Source organism: Tursiops truncatus, chromosome 21 (assembly GCF_011762595.2).
Source record: "Tursiops truncatus isolate mTurTru1 chromosome 21, mTurTru1.mat.Y, whole genome shotgun sequence".
Taxonomy (NCBI): Eukaryota; Metazoa; Chordata; class Mammalia; order Artiodactyla; family Delphinidae; genus Tursiops; species Tursiops truncatus.
This window is the reverse complement of record NC_047054.1, coordinates 17,652,854-17,666,638: the sequence shown is the minus strand read 5'-3', so window position 1 is coordinate 17,666,638 and position 13,785 is coordinate 17,652,854. Positions and strand designations below refer to the sequence as shown.

Genomic DNA, 13,785 nt, shown 5'->3' with positions numbered 1-13,785 from the left:
TTCTCTAACCCTCTCTTTTCATCCCCACCACTTACTCTCCCTCCACAGTAACTGTGTTCCCTGGGTCTTATCTTTTTTGAGGTCTGTGCTGAAAATCAGCTAACTTCCACTTGGTCTCCTCCTCCACAGTACCCAGGTAGTGTGTCTGCTCCCCTAGGTCAATTATCACTCCTCCAGCTCTTCAATTTTATAAAAATTTGATGAGTTCTCTTGAGTGTTTTAGTCTCCTCTCCTTTTTTCTTTTTTAGTTCTCGTATGTTTACACCTTTTGAAAGATTCATTTACTGGGATTTTAATGTGGTTAGGGGAGGAAGGGGTTCAAAGAAACTCATGAGGTCAATCTGCCATTTGTCAGAAATATTTTAAACCTGTGTTGCCTCCTCATTTATTATGCTTATTTGATTTCCCTGAAGTGGTAGCAGTGATTCCTTTTGATGTTTCAAACTATAGCTAAGAACCTTTGATTTATAAAGCCTCTTTTAAGCTGCATTTTATACTGAACATAAACCTAGCATATAAATTAACCTGTACGTGTTGTGAGAATAATATAACTGATGGGAATGAACAGCAGTAACCTACAGACATGCAGTTCTGTTACCGTAGCCTTGAAGATTTTTGTTTTAAAGGCATTGCCTCTGAACTTCCTCCAGAAGGCCTTCCCTGACTCTATAGATTTGTTAAAATACCCCTGCTTATCCTGTAGCCCCAGATGGTGACTTTTTGCAATTATTTGTTCATTGTCTTCTCTTCTTAGTCTTTTAAGCAGTGGCATTGTGTTTGTCTTGATCACATTTATGTCTTCATTGCCTGCTATGGAGCCTAGCCCTGGTAGGCACATAATAAATACTTGTCAAATGAATAAGCCCATGCTAAATATTTACATGGGACATAACACATTGAAAAGGCACAACCACATTCTGTGAGAGTTAACAGTTTCATATTTTGTTCAGCTAAAGTAGTTATTTATAGCATTAGAAATGGGAAGACATCAGTCAAGGTCAAAATTCCATGCTTCAGGAGACCAAATCATGTGACATTGTATTTATTTTAATTGTGCAAGTTTGGCTTGCCAAAATTTTTTCAGTAAATGTGGCCTTGAACTTTATTAATGTTATAGAGAGATGTTGACAAGATTCTGTTAAGAACCCTACAGTTTTAACCTTAAAGCATTATTGTTATTAGAGAAAAAATTTGGGTTCTAGAACTGCCTTTCTGGTTCAGGTTCAAAAATTTTTAAAGCTACTAGATTGATTAACATACTTTAATCCAGTATTTTACCTATTATATGTAATGCATGATCTATTCTATGGTTTGATCATCTTAAGACTTTAATCAGTTTAGTTTTACTCTCAAGTGAAAAAGAGAGCAATACTTTTTATCTCTTTTGTATATTTCTATAATAATTGCCAATAATTATGCATTGTTTCTTTCACTGTATACCTTTTCTAACCTCTTTTTAAGGCAGCACGTTTTGAGACTTGAGGTAATGCTCATTCTTTCCCAGAATATTGAAGAATTTGCCAGATGTGTAAATGTAGAAGAGTCTTATGAGGGGAGTCACACAGTTGTGAAATTGGAGACAGGTTAATTCTGTGTAGAATAACCTTGTTGTATAGGAAGCTAAATTAGGTGATCCCCTCTTTTGGTTTCCTGGTAGAATCTGGTAGATTTATTTGTCACAGGGTAGCCAGGTAAGATGTTGTTGCCTCTTAGGTGAGAATGTTAGAGAGTATGGTTCTCCATATTCTTTAATTTAAAAAATACATGTCAAGCAGTTTGTTTTGTTTTGTTTTGTTTTTTGCCACGCCATGTGGCTTGTGGGATCTTAGTTCCCTGACCAGGGATTGAACCCAGGCCCTCGGCAGTGAGAGCACGGAGTCCTAACCGCTGAACCACCAGGGAATTCCCACGTCAAGCAGTTTTTAACAATAATATTTCTTTAGACAAGAGATAGTTATGGCTTTACTAGGAAAATGGCAGTGAAGCACTTGGAAGTTGCTGGACTGGAGAGAGATTCTGGAGGTAGGATCAACGGGATTGGTAGTTGATTGGATTTTAGGGATGAGGGAGATGGAAGAGTCTAGGATGATATTCAGGTTTTTGTCTTGAGTGGGTTGTGCAGTAATTCACTGAGACCAGGTCTTCAGGAACAAACAAACAAACAAACAGGTTAGGGGTAGTGGACATGGATGATGAGTTTTTAACTTGCACAGTGGATCAAGGTATCTTTGGACAGCTGAAGGGAAGTTTCCAGCTGGATACACAGGTCAGAAGCTCAGGAGAGAGATCTATACTATACATACAGATTTGGGAATCATCAGGTGTTAAAAGTCGTAAGAATGGATGATGTTGTTCAGAATATGTAGAACAAGAGAAAAGCACTTAAGGAGAGAGCCCTGGTGAGCATCAGCGTTTTAAAAGACTGACAGAGAAATGGAACTCTGCAAAAAGCTGAGATCCAGACAGAATAAAGAAAGCCAGGAGAGTTGTGGAAGCCAACAAAAGACTGCACTTCAAATACGAGTTATTCAGTTAGAGTGAACGCTACGAGAGGAGGTCAGCTAAGACGAGTAATGGGAAGTGTTCAACGGTTTTAGCAACAAGGAGGTCATGGGTGATCTTGGTGAGATCTTGAAGGTGAAAAGCACATTATAGTTGGCTAAGGTGAGAGTAAAGGTAAAGAAAAGCTGAGGTGGGCAAGGTGAAGCAAGTGTTGACAACTCTTTCATGAACTTGGCCATGAAGAGAAAAAGAGGGCAGTAGCTCAAAGGACTACTATTGTGGAATTGATTTTTTTCTTAATGAAAGACCCTTGAATATAATTTAATTGCTGATGGAAAGAAGAGGAACACTAAACCCACAGGAAATAGAGGATAATTGACTTGCCAAGGACCAAGGTGGAGATGGGAGCTGAAAGTTAAAGCACAGGGAAGAGTTTAATCTTGTATAATAGGACATGCCATTTCCGGTGTGACAGGAGCAAGGGCTGGGAGGAGGCAGAGAGCATACATGTTTAGTGGGAAGCAGTCGAAGGAGTTCATGCCTGATGGCTTTTATTTTCTCTATGCAACAGAAGATGATGTCATCTTCTGGGAGCAAGATGGTAGAAATTTGTGGAGTCACCGTGACAGAGATTTGGGGGAGAGTAGAGGATCGACATAGCCACTTAAAAAAACATAGAAAACCATGAAACCTTTTAATTTGCTCATGTTTAGTATTTGCAAGTTTAAGTGTGAGTTTTTAAATGATAAAATGAGATTTTAACTTGCTTATGAAATGTAGAAGTTTTTCAATGAATATTTTTACCTGGTCACAACTTTTGCTGTTCTAATTCTTGTTTATGTTATCTCTTTTTTTGAGATGTATAAATGCTAGTAATATCATTTAACTAGTACTTTTTTACCCATGATGTAATGTTTAACTTACATAGGAAATGCACCTAACTTATAGTACACTCCAAATTTTATTCTTTTTCTTTAAACTTGATGGGCAAGTTTAAACTGGACAGTACTAATTCTCACTAATACTAATTCTGATTTCCTGTAAGTATGTGCCAAACACTGAGAATTTGAGCAACTTTATTCTGTGTAGTGTAAACACACCCATGCTGGAGAAAAATGTGTTTTAAAAAATTGAACAAGTTTTATTTATGGCATTATGTAGCATTAAAGAAAACACCTAGTCATTTGTATACTAAGTAGGATTTTCTAGACATATTGTTTTCTTCACCTTCCTCTTTAAGTAACCCTTTACTCCTTTATCCTTTGATGTATTACTAGATTATATAAGCTAAGCAAAATATGGAACTTTAGTGCTGTACCATTTAATTGACTGGCATAGTGTTTGCTCATTACAGAATTATTTTTCCAAATTGGAAAAGTAGACTCCATCTACTTTTTGGGGTTTTTTTTTCCCATTCACTAGTTTGCCTTTTAACAATTTTAATACTCAACTCCATCTCTGGAATTTAGAATACAGAAAGTATATATAAAGGAATTTCAAATAATTCCATTTTTTTTTCCTGCTTTCTGATAAGGATGATATCTATCCAGTTGACACTCTAAGTATCGACTAGGTGAGAGATTTGGATTTTCCATTTCCCTGGAAGGAATATAATGGATTGTTCAAATTGCTTGCAGCAATTCAGAGTGAACACTTCCTAACCAGCCTCACATCGGGTCAGAAGGGCTCTTACAGGTTAGGTCCAATTTAAGCTAGCTCCAACCTGTTGAAATTGGTTCTATTCAGATAGGATCATCTAAACTTCTTCCCACCACTTTAACTTTATTCTTACTGATCTAAGGTGGAATGTGGTTTGTAATTCTCCATATACATACAAGCACATTCACTCTTGTCCCCAGGAGATTAAGAAAGCTTTTGAGACATTACTGTCATCAAGCTCAATGATGGAGTCCTAAGGACAGTAATAGAAAGCTTTTGGACTAAGGTTTGTGGTGATAGGAGATCAGTGTGACTCGAACTTTACCTCCTTTCTGCATTCGATCTTTGTTGTCATGTGGCTTCCTCCAGACTGCTTGCTATCCAAATAAATGTGTCACATCAGGATTTTATGTCCTCCTAGTAAAGAATACAGTCTTCGTAACCCTTTGGTCTAGTACTGTGCAGCTGTGCTATCACATATGCCTGTCATGCTCTCCTCTGATCTGCTAGCCCCGGTGATTACCTGATCACCGTAAAAGGTCAGGTAGGAGTGTTGATTCAAGTCTTTTATAACACAGACTTAATCGAAGTCAAGACATCCTATTTGGGGAGCAACGTTAAAAGTCTGTATTTCATACTTTGATCTAATATTCTAAATTTTATTACTCAAAAGTACAAAAGTGCTATTGTGAACTAAGTATTTAATTATCAAAAATATTACACCTATACATCACCAAATAATTAAATCTAAAACTTATCCTGAATCACTATAGTAGTTATTTAAAATTTTTTATAAAACTGTAGGCAAGGAGGCAAACTTCTCAAGATTCCTGCCATTTGCTGGCAAATTATAGGAGAATAGCACTTGGTGTCTTTGGTCTTCTACCCACACCCCTCATCTAACAGAATTTGGAACATGGCTAAAGCCATAGATGAGGTTGAACATTGATCTTCAGTAGAATAGTGAAAACTGGGAGGATATGGAAAAGTGAACCAGAGTGGGATTATCAAAGTGTCAGGTTTATAAGGGCAGAAGTTGGGTTGTAGGCGTGTATTGTTTGATTAAAGGCTGATAGAGAAGTTCTAGAAACATGTCTTTTCTATATTTTGGTGATATGTTTCATTCAGGACTTTCCTCCGATTCTCTTAGAATCTTACAGAGAAAGTGGCATTCTTAAATGTACTATATAATTCCAGTGTCTGCTGCTGTGCTTTCTTAATTGTAGGCGAGTACAGTGGCTCCCTGGGAAGTTTAATTCCTTTGGAAAAACAAGGTACTGGGGAACAGATGGGTCAGTTACCTAACTTAGAAAAAGTGGTGGAGACGCTGTGGTGTGACTACTGATTCACTCACAGCACCACATCCTAGTCCAAAGCAATTTGATCTTCACACAGTGTTTAGCTTCTGCGTGGGAAAATACAGATCTTCCTCCCTTGCCTTTCCCTCATGTCCTCCCTCTACAGTGATCTCTGCCCATTGCTGCTTATGATTGCCCTCTACAGCAGCTTTAAACTCAGGGATGAAAGTGATTATGGAAATAACACAGGCTGAAATAAGTAAAAGCAAAGTGCAATGAGGAGCAGTTGGCTTGGGGTCAGGAGAAATAAGTCAAAATGATGACTTTGCCTTTACTCACCTGTGCCCTGTATAGCTGAGTCAGCAACCTTTAAGCTGGCTTTTCAGGAAGTCTCAAAAAACACTTTTATTTACATTTACTGGCCCAAACTTAGTCAAACGGCCCTATCTAGTTGCAACAAAGCTTGAAGAATGTGACCTTATTCTGTGTGCTATTGGGCCTAGCTAAACATCAGAGTTCTCTTTCTAAGGAAAAACGAGAGAATGAGCAATAGGTATATGTCGGTCTTTGTTAGTTGTGAAGTATATTCTGTTGGGAGAATGGCTTTTAAGTGAAATGAAAATGCTCGTAGATAAATTATGGGATGCTCATTTAATAAAATAAATGGTTTAGACTTCTGGTTTTATCCATACAGCATGCTGCATAATCTGTCCTAAAAATATTTGAAACATCTTTTTACATGCCATGCCATGCTTTTAAGAAATTAAAGGAAATTGCCTGCTGCAGGAATAAAGAGGAAACTAATAACTAGAACAGTGTGACCTGTGGCTTAAGTGGGGAGCAATGAGTCATTATTCATGGAATTCTAGGGATGTGGATTTTAATGCCTATGTGGGGACAAGACCTTGGGAAGTTGGAACTGAGGCACCACCTCCCTAAAGCCAGAGCCCTCATCAACAGAACGGACTAGAAGAAAACCATCCCTGGTCCTGCCAGTACAAGTTGATGACAGGGAGGCCTGACAATGTCTGTATGGGCTCTAAGTGGAAAAAAGGACTCTCCTGGGCTTCCCTGGTGGTGCAGTGATTAAGAGTCCACCTGCCTATGCAGGGGACACGGGTTCATGCCCCGGTCCGGGAAGATCCCACATGCCGCGGAGCGGCTGGGCCCGTGAGCCATGGCTGCTGAGCCTGCGCATCTGGAGCCTGTGCTCCGCAACGGGAGAGGCCACAACAGTGAGAGGCCCGCGTACCGCAAAAAAAAAAAAAAAAAAAAAAAGGACTCTCCTGAGAATGTATAAAAATGGTCCCACACTCCCTCAAATGGGTTTAGAGTTAGAACTTCTATTACCCATGCCGAGAAAAAGCTGTTGTAGCTGGCAGAAAGAAACGCAAAACTTCTTTGGAGGGAAATGCCCTGAACACTGGCCACATGGACATCCTACAGAGAAGGTCTCCAAGAGGGTAAGCTCATAATCCAAAGTACAAAGTATATTAAGTTCTATGAAAGAGAGTCAGCAAACTGAGTGATTAGTTTGTGATGGGAATAAACTGCCGAAACTCAGTAATATTCCATGGTTTTTAAAACTTGTTTATCCTTTTCAATATTAATTTCTACAAGTGAAAAATTGATTCATTACTTTAAAAATTTTATACCTTTTGTTAGTGCTTCTATTGTACTCTCTTTTCAGAATTAATTGTTACCATTTGGAAATATTTGTTTCTAGTCTTTTTCAGAGATTTAAAACTTACTAAGTATGCTGTCTTTTTTAATAGCAGTGTTGAAGAACATTGGCTTTCAATAGAGTTTCTCTTCATTTTTTCAAACTTAGTGATCTTAGCAATAGAAACAGTTGTTAGCAGAGTTATGGTTAAGAGTGTGGTCTGCAGAGTCAGAATACCTAGATTTGAATCTCCGCTCTTTCACTGAGGAACCTTGCCAAAACTAAATAATTTTACATGCTTCATTTTCCTCATTTGTAAAGTAGGGATAGTAATAGTACCTACATTATAGGATTATTAAGGGGGGTTAAAATGGCCAGGCACATCGGAAGTTCTTGTAGGTGTTAGCTTTGTGTGTGTGTGTGTGTGTGTGTGTGTGTGGCTAAATAGGGGCTTTGTGTATGCATAGCAGCAGAGTTACTGTGCCACTTGTCAGATTATCGCCTCAGCTCCAGATCTACCTTTCCTTGCCCTGCTTGTGATGCTGCTGCTGGAAATTGCAAACACTTCTTTGCCAGGAGATTATGACAGGGACACTGCAGGCAGAGGAGGCTTCTGGCTCTGGCTCCAGCGTGCCTCTCTTCTGCTTGTTCCTGAGGCAGCCCCATGACACTCATCTTCAGGCTCTCCTGTATCAGTCAGGGGCCAGTCAGAAACAGAAGCAGTTAAGGTTTAATATAAAGAATTATTAACTATTTACAAGGGATTAGCTACTAAGAAGGAATCAAAATTAAAAGGAATACCCTAGGGCTGAGGGAGAGTACCCAAGGAAGGAACAAAGTTGGAAGGCAGTGGCCTCCCTAGGTTGGGATTCAGGCCTCATTGGAAGAGGTGTGTTCACCTCTAGAGCTTTTCCAAGTTGCTGGGCTGAGGCTGGCAGATAGAGAACCAGAAGCTGGGACTGGCAACCTGGAAGCCTCCTGCTGGGGTGCCATTGGACCAATGCTGCAGACAGGGAACCATGGACCGGAACTGGCCTGCAGGAGACACCGCCCCCGCCCCCCGCCCCCCGCCCCCCAAGCTGGGATGCAGCAGGCCAAGGCTAGTTGGCGGGTGGGGAATCTCAAGTTGGGACTAGCAAGCAGGAAGCCCCCCCACTGGGGTATAGGTAGGTCAAGGAGACTGACACTGATCTTATTTAATGTTTTTTGTTTGGTTGTTTATAAATGATCCAAAAGAGAGGGGACATGGTTAAATCTCCAAATATTCAAGTTCTTCCAGAGAGTAAATTGCCAACTTAATGGGGATGACCTACAAGAACATTTTTAAGGCCTATATAAGTGAGTAGAGAAAAAGGGCAGATGGGTTGCTCTGTGGCTGGTGTTCTGGAATGAATGTTTTGTGTCTCCCCAAAATTCATATGCTGGAGCCCTACCCCACAGAGTGGCTGTATTAGGAAATTGGGCCTCCAAGGAAGTAATTAAGGTTAAATGAGGTCATAAGAGTGGGATCCTGATCTGATAGGATTAGCGTCCTTACAAGAAGAGACGCCAGACAGCTTGCCCTCTCTTTCTTTCTGTGCCCACACACTGAGGAAAGGCCATGTGGGGACATAGAAAGAATGTGGCAATCTACAACCCAGAAAGAGAGCTCACACCGTGACCATGCTGGCACCTTGATCTTGAACATCTAGTTTCCAGAACAGTGACAAAATAAATTCTGTCACTTAAGCCATCCAGTCTATGATACTTTGTTTTAGCAGCAGGTAAGTTCACGGTGATTCATTTAGGGAAAAATAGTCCAAACTATTAATGGTATGTTGTGTTTGTTTCTTTCAGTTGTAATCTAGAAAAACTATTTTGGAGTGATTATGTAGCCAGGCCTAGAAGACAGTGGCTCAGTGCATAGCTAAAGGTTTTGTCATTACGGGTCAGCCATCACTCTCAAGAAATAAATAGAATACCACCTACTGTATAATCTAGGAGTTTGGAGCTGAGCCAGGAAGATTGAGAGAAAGGGAGTAGCGTGTGAGGCAGATGAGAGCCACAAGGAAATGCCAGGCAACTGGAATAGTTTTGTCACCATGGACGTATTTAGAGAACTCCCAATTTATAGTGACACAGAGGTACTGAGCTGCCACATTCTCTGTGTGGAGCTGAGGTGCCAACGACTGATTAATAGAGAGGATTAATAGAGAGGATAATAGATTAATAGAGAGGATACTCTTCATAAACTGATTCTATTGACCAGGGGAGAAGGAAGTGTGCTCATTTAGTTTTCATTTAATGTTTACAGTTCATGGAGTTAGTATTTATTTGTCCATTTTACAGTGAAAATGCTAAAGTTCAGAAATCTCTTTTCCCCAAGTGTACCTAATTAGGAAGTGTTGAAGCTGGCATTTGAACCTAGGCCTGAAGGATTGTAAAATCCAGGCACTTTCATTTCAGTGTACCAAGTTGTGTAACGTGGAAGAACACTGGGTTGGGTATCCTAACACCTGAGTTCTGGTCCCAGACTCATTTGCTGTCTGTGTGGTCCTGATGAAGTCCTCTCTAGCCTCTAGACTAAGCTAACCCTTTTGTAAAAATGAGTTAATATATGTTCTGTTTGCTTTTTTAAAAAATAATACACCATTCCACAACTTTTTCTGTCTATGCATATATGTGTATATATGTGTGTATGTATGTGTATGTATTGATATGTACACATATATATGTGTATGTTTCTTTGAAGAATGAACTTTTTAATGGTCACAGACTACTCCATTGATGTGCCATAATTTATTTAACCATTGTCCTGCTGATGGGAATTTTGATTGTTTCTATTTTTTTCACTGTTAGAAGCAGTGCTGCAGTGAATATCCAGGGTTCTTTGTAGATGCAAATGTTAAATTGCTGGGTCCATAGCTATTATATTTTAATAGGCACTGTCAAATTGTTCTTCAAAATGGTTACACTAAGATATACTTTTACCAGCAATAAGAAATGGGCTTCCAATGTTCCCCTTCACTTAATATTGTTAAGTTTAATTGTTTTCCCAATTTGAGTGTGAAAAATGATTTATCATGATTATTATAATTTCCATTTCTATGGTTACTAGTGAGGTAGAGAATTTTTTGTTTGTTTATAGTTTCCTAGGAATTGCCCATTAATATCCTTTGCCAACTTTTATTTTTTTATTGACTGATTTCTAGGATATGTCAAAATATTAAATCCTGTTCCTACTTTATAGGTCACAAATATTTTTCTCACCTCAGTCCTTTTTAAAATATATTTTACAGGCCTGTAAACTTAAACACATATATCATTTCCTTTTTAACACAAATGTGACCATACTGTACATATTGTTCTTGCCTTTTATACTGATATTTATCTGAGATATTAATATATTTATTATAGGTCTCTTTATTCTGATCTTATATTTGGATGCTCTTCCAAACTATGGATATGCCATAATTTATGTTTAATGTTGTCTCTTTCATTTTCAGTTCTTTTTCAAAATCAGACTTGATAGAGGTTTGTCTATTTTATTAAGTCTTTTCAAATACCACTATTTTGTGTTTACTGATTTATTGGGGGGGTTGTTATTTATTTCTGCTTTTATCTTTATTGTCTGTTTCCTTCTGTTTTTGTCAAATTTATCTTATCCTCTTTTTTCACTTCTTGAGTTGAATACATAGTTCATTTATTTTAAATTCTTAATTGTTCTTTAGTAAATACATGTAAGGATATGAATTTTCCTGTGTCAGTAATGACTTTGACCAAATTATACAGGTGGCTATTTGTAAGTTCCTAAGTGTCATTTATTTTCAAAAGACTTGTAATCCCAGTTTTTATTTCTTTTTTAATCCAATAATTGTTTACTTAATGGTGTATCTTAAATTTTCCAAAGTGGCCTTTTTTCTGTCAGTCTTTTGCTGTTAAATTTTAACATTTTTCCATATGCAGCAGGGAATAAGCCTTGAATGAGTTTGTTTTTTAAAGTGGAGTATATCCAACTTTTAAAAAGACAATAGACAATAATACTATAATGCATAACTATGTATGTACTACCAGCTTAAAAAATAAACTATCAACATATATACCTTCCCCCATCATAATCCTCTCTTCCCCAAAGAGGTAACCACTGTTCCAAGTCTGATTTTTATCATTCCCATGTAAGTTTTCGTAGTTTTATTACAAATGGATGTATCTCTGAATAATATACACTTATTTTGCAATTTAAAAAATTTTACATAAACAGTACCTATCTTTTTATAATTTATATTTTTAAGATAACGTTTAAGAAATTTATCCATTTTGGTGCTTGCTTCGGCAGCACATATACTAAAACTGGAACGATACAGAGAAGATTAGCATGGTCCCTGCACAAGGATGACACACAAATTCATGAAGCGTTCCATATTTTTTTTAAATAAAAAAAAAGAAATTTATCCATTTTGACATATGACTTCTAGTTAATTTATTTTCACTCCTGAATAATACTCTACTATATGAATATTTCATTATACCTGTATTATAACTTTAACATTTTAATCTTATTGATGTTTTAGTGATGACTAATAAATGGTCAGTTTATATATTCTCTGTTTATTAAAATCAAGGTTAATAAGCACCTTCTTTGTTTTGTTACTCAGATACTTTTTCTTACTTAGTTTTTCCACTTGACCTATCCATTTCTAGTAGAGAAGTGTTGATATCTCAGCCATGATTGTGAGTTAAATTGCATTCTTTTAACCGTTTTTTCATTCTATTATTTTAAGCTGTTTTGTTTGTGTGTGTAATATCTTCTTGGTGAATTTTTCTTTGTCCTATTGAATGCTTTTGGTTCTTAATTCCATGTATTTTCAAACATTCTGGGTAATGTTTGACTCTTATAAGGAACATTCATAGCTTTTTAAAAAACACAATATGAGACTTGCTCATTTTTAATGAAGGAGTCTAACCCAATCATATTTATTGTAATTATGGACTTGTATACATTCATTTTTGCTGTATTATGTGAGTGATCTTTTTTCCTTTATCACCTGACATTAGATTGGTCCTTTTCTCCTTATCATTTTTCTTCCTCTAGTGGTTTGAAAGTTATACATCCTATTTCTGATCTTCAAGTGGTTACATGTAACTTTAACAAAAAATATATATATATTAATATATACATCTGAAACTTGAGGACATAAATCAGTATCAGAAAATTTACCATTCCTAAAAAGATGCATCCTTGAACATGTTTTACTGTATCGCCTTCCCCACCCCACAGTTTCTGAGGTCAGCTACACTGCTAATACCAGATAATTATTGATTTTTTAATATTATGCTTTAATTTTTAAGGGAATCATTAACAGTTACAATAAGTTTTACATCCACATTCACTCATTAATTTATTTAGCAAGTATTTGAGAGCTTGCTACAAGCCAGAAACTCTTCTAGGCACTGGGGAAATAGAAGTGTACCACTTAAACAAAAATTCCTGCCTTCATGGAATTTATATTATTGCAGAAGGCTGGAGATAGAAATTTTGGATTTGTCAGTATATTTATAGTATGTAAAGGCTAGATGAGATGATTAAGGGAGTAATTATAGATTCAAAAAGAGAGGAGGTCCAAGGACTGGCCCTAGGACTGGCCCTAGGGCAGTACAAACAGAAGTACCAGGAAGGAACTGCCAGGGGAATAGGAGGAAAATGAGTACCTGGTGGACTTGGACATTACGAAAAATTATTTCAAGGAAAAGAGAGTTATCAACTGGGTCAGACTTTGTAAGATGAAAACTGAGAATTGACCTCTGGATTTAGCAACACGGAGGTCATCAGTGACCTTGACAAGCAGCGTTAGTGGAGTGGCGGAGGGGAGACCTGCTGAAGCGGAGGAAACCAGAGACAGGAAATGCTGGCAGCTTTCCAGTAGCCCTGCTGTGAAGAGCTGGAGAGAAGTGGTGGGGAGGGGGATGGTGGCTCAGTGCAGAAGTGGGAGCGGAAGCTTTCCAGGACGAGAGAAATGTGCATGCGCTGAAGGGAAGGACTCAGCGGAAGAGGGGAAAGTAGTGAGGTAGGAAGGGCAAGGGAGATTACTGCAGGAGCAGAGCCCTTGAATAGGCAGAAGAGGTGAGATATACACATTAAACCACTGTGATTACTGCCTCCTTAGAGATACTTTCACTTACCATCCTATCAAATAATGAGATGATATATGTCAAAGTACTTTGTAAACTTGTAAAGAACCCTGTAATGTAAGCTAACATAACAATACAAGTGGAGACTTTAAAACAAGTGGTCACTTTTTATTTTTTCCAATTTGATTGCAGCCAGGGAAGTGCTTATAGACTGGTCTTCAGCTGTGTGTATTTCCACATAGACACATTTACTAAGCATCAAAACATTTCACCTAGAGGGCTTTGGGATTTTCTCACACTGAGAATTTGATGTTTAACCTTTTGACCACCCAAAAAGCAAAGAAAATGTTACCCCTTTTATCTTCTTAGAAGCTTTTAAATAAGCCTGAAGCCATATGAGAAAGCCAAGTATAATACTTCCATGAACATCTTTTTAGCTAGAATAAAAATAGATGTGAATAGAATCTCATGCACATCTCATATGACTCTTGCCCAGAAAATATAAAGATCTAAATTCAAATGTCATTTGCTCTTTAATGTTTTATAAAAATGTTG

At 37.7% G+C, this 13,785-nt stretch overlaps 1 protein-coding gene and 1 non-coding gene across 7 annotated transcripts in view; both read left to right on the top strand.

Annotated features, from left to right (window-relative positions):
- The window catches only part of MICU3 (mitochondrial calcium uptake family member 3), an 87,704-nt gene that overhangs the window by 3,066 nt on the left and 70,853 nt on the right, over positions 1 to 13,785 (top strand). The gene's annotated exons all lie outside the window — the stretch shown is intronic.
- LOC117310070 (U6 spliceosomal RNA) lies at positions 11,422 to 11,528 on the top strand. Its single transcript, XR_004524328.1, has one exon. It is a non-coding gene; the product is annotated as a U6 spliceosomal RNA (small nuclear RNA).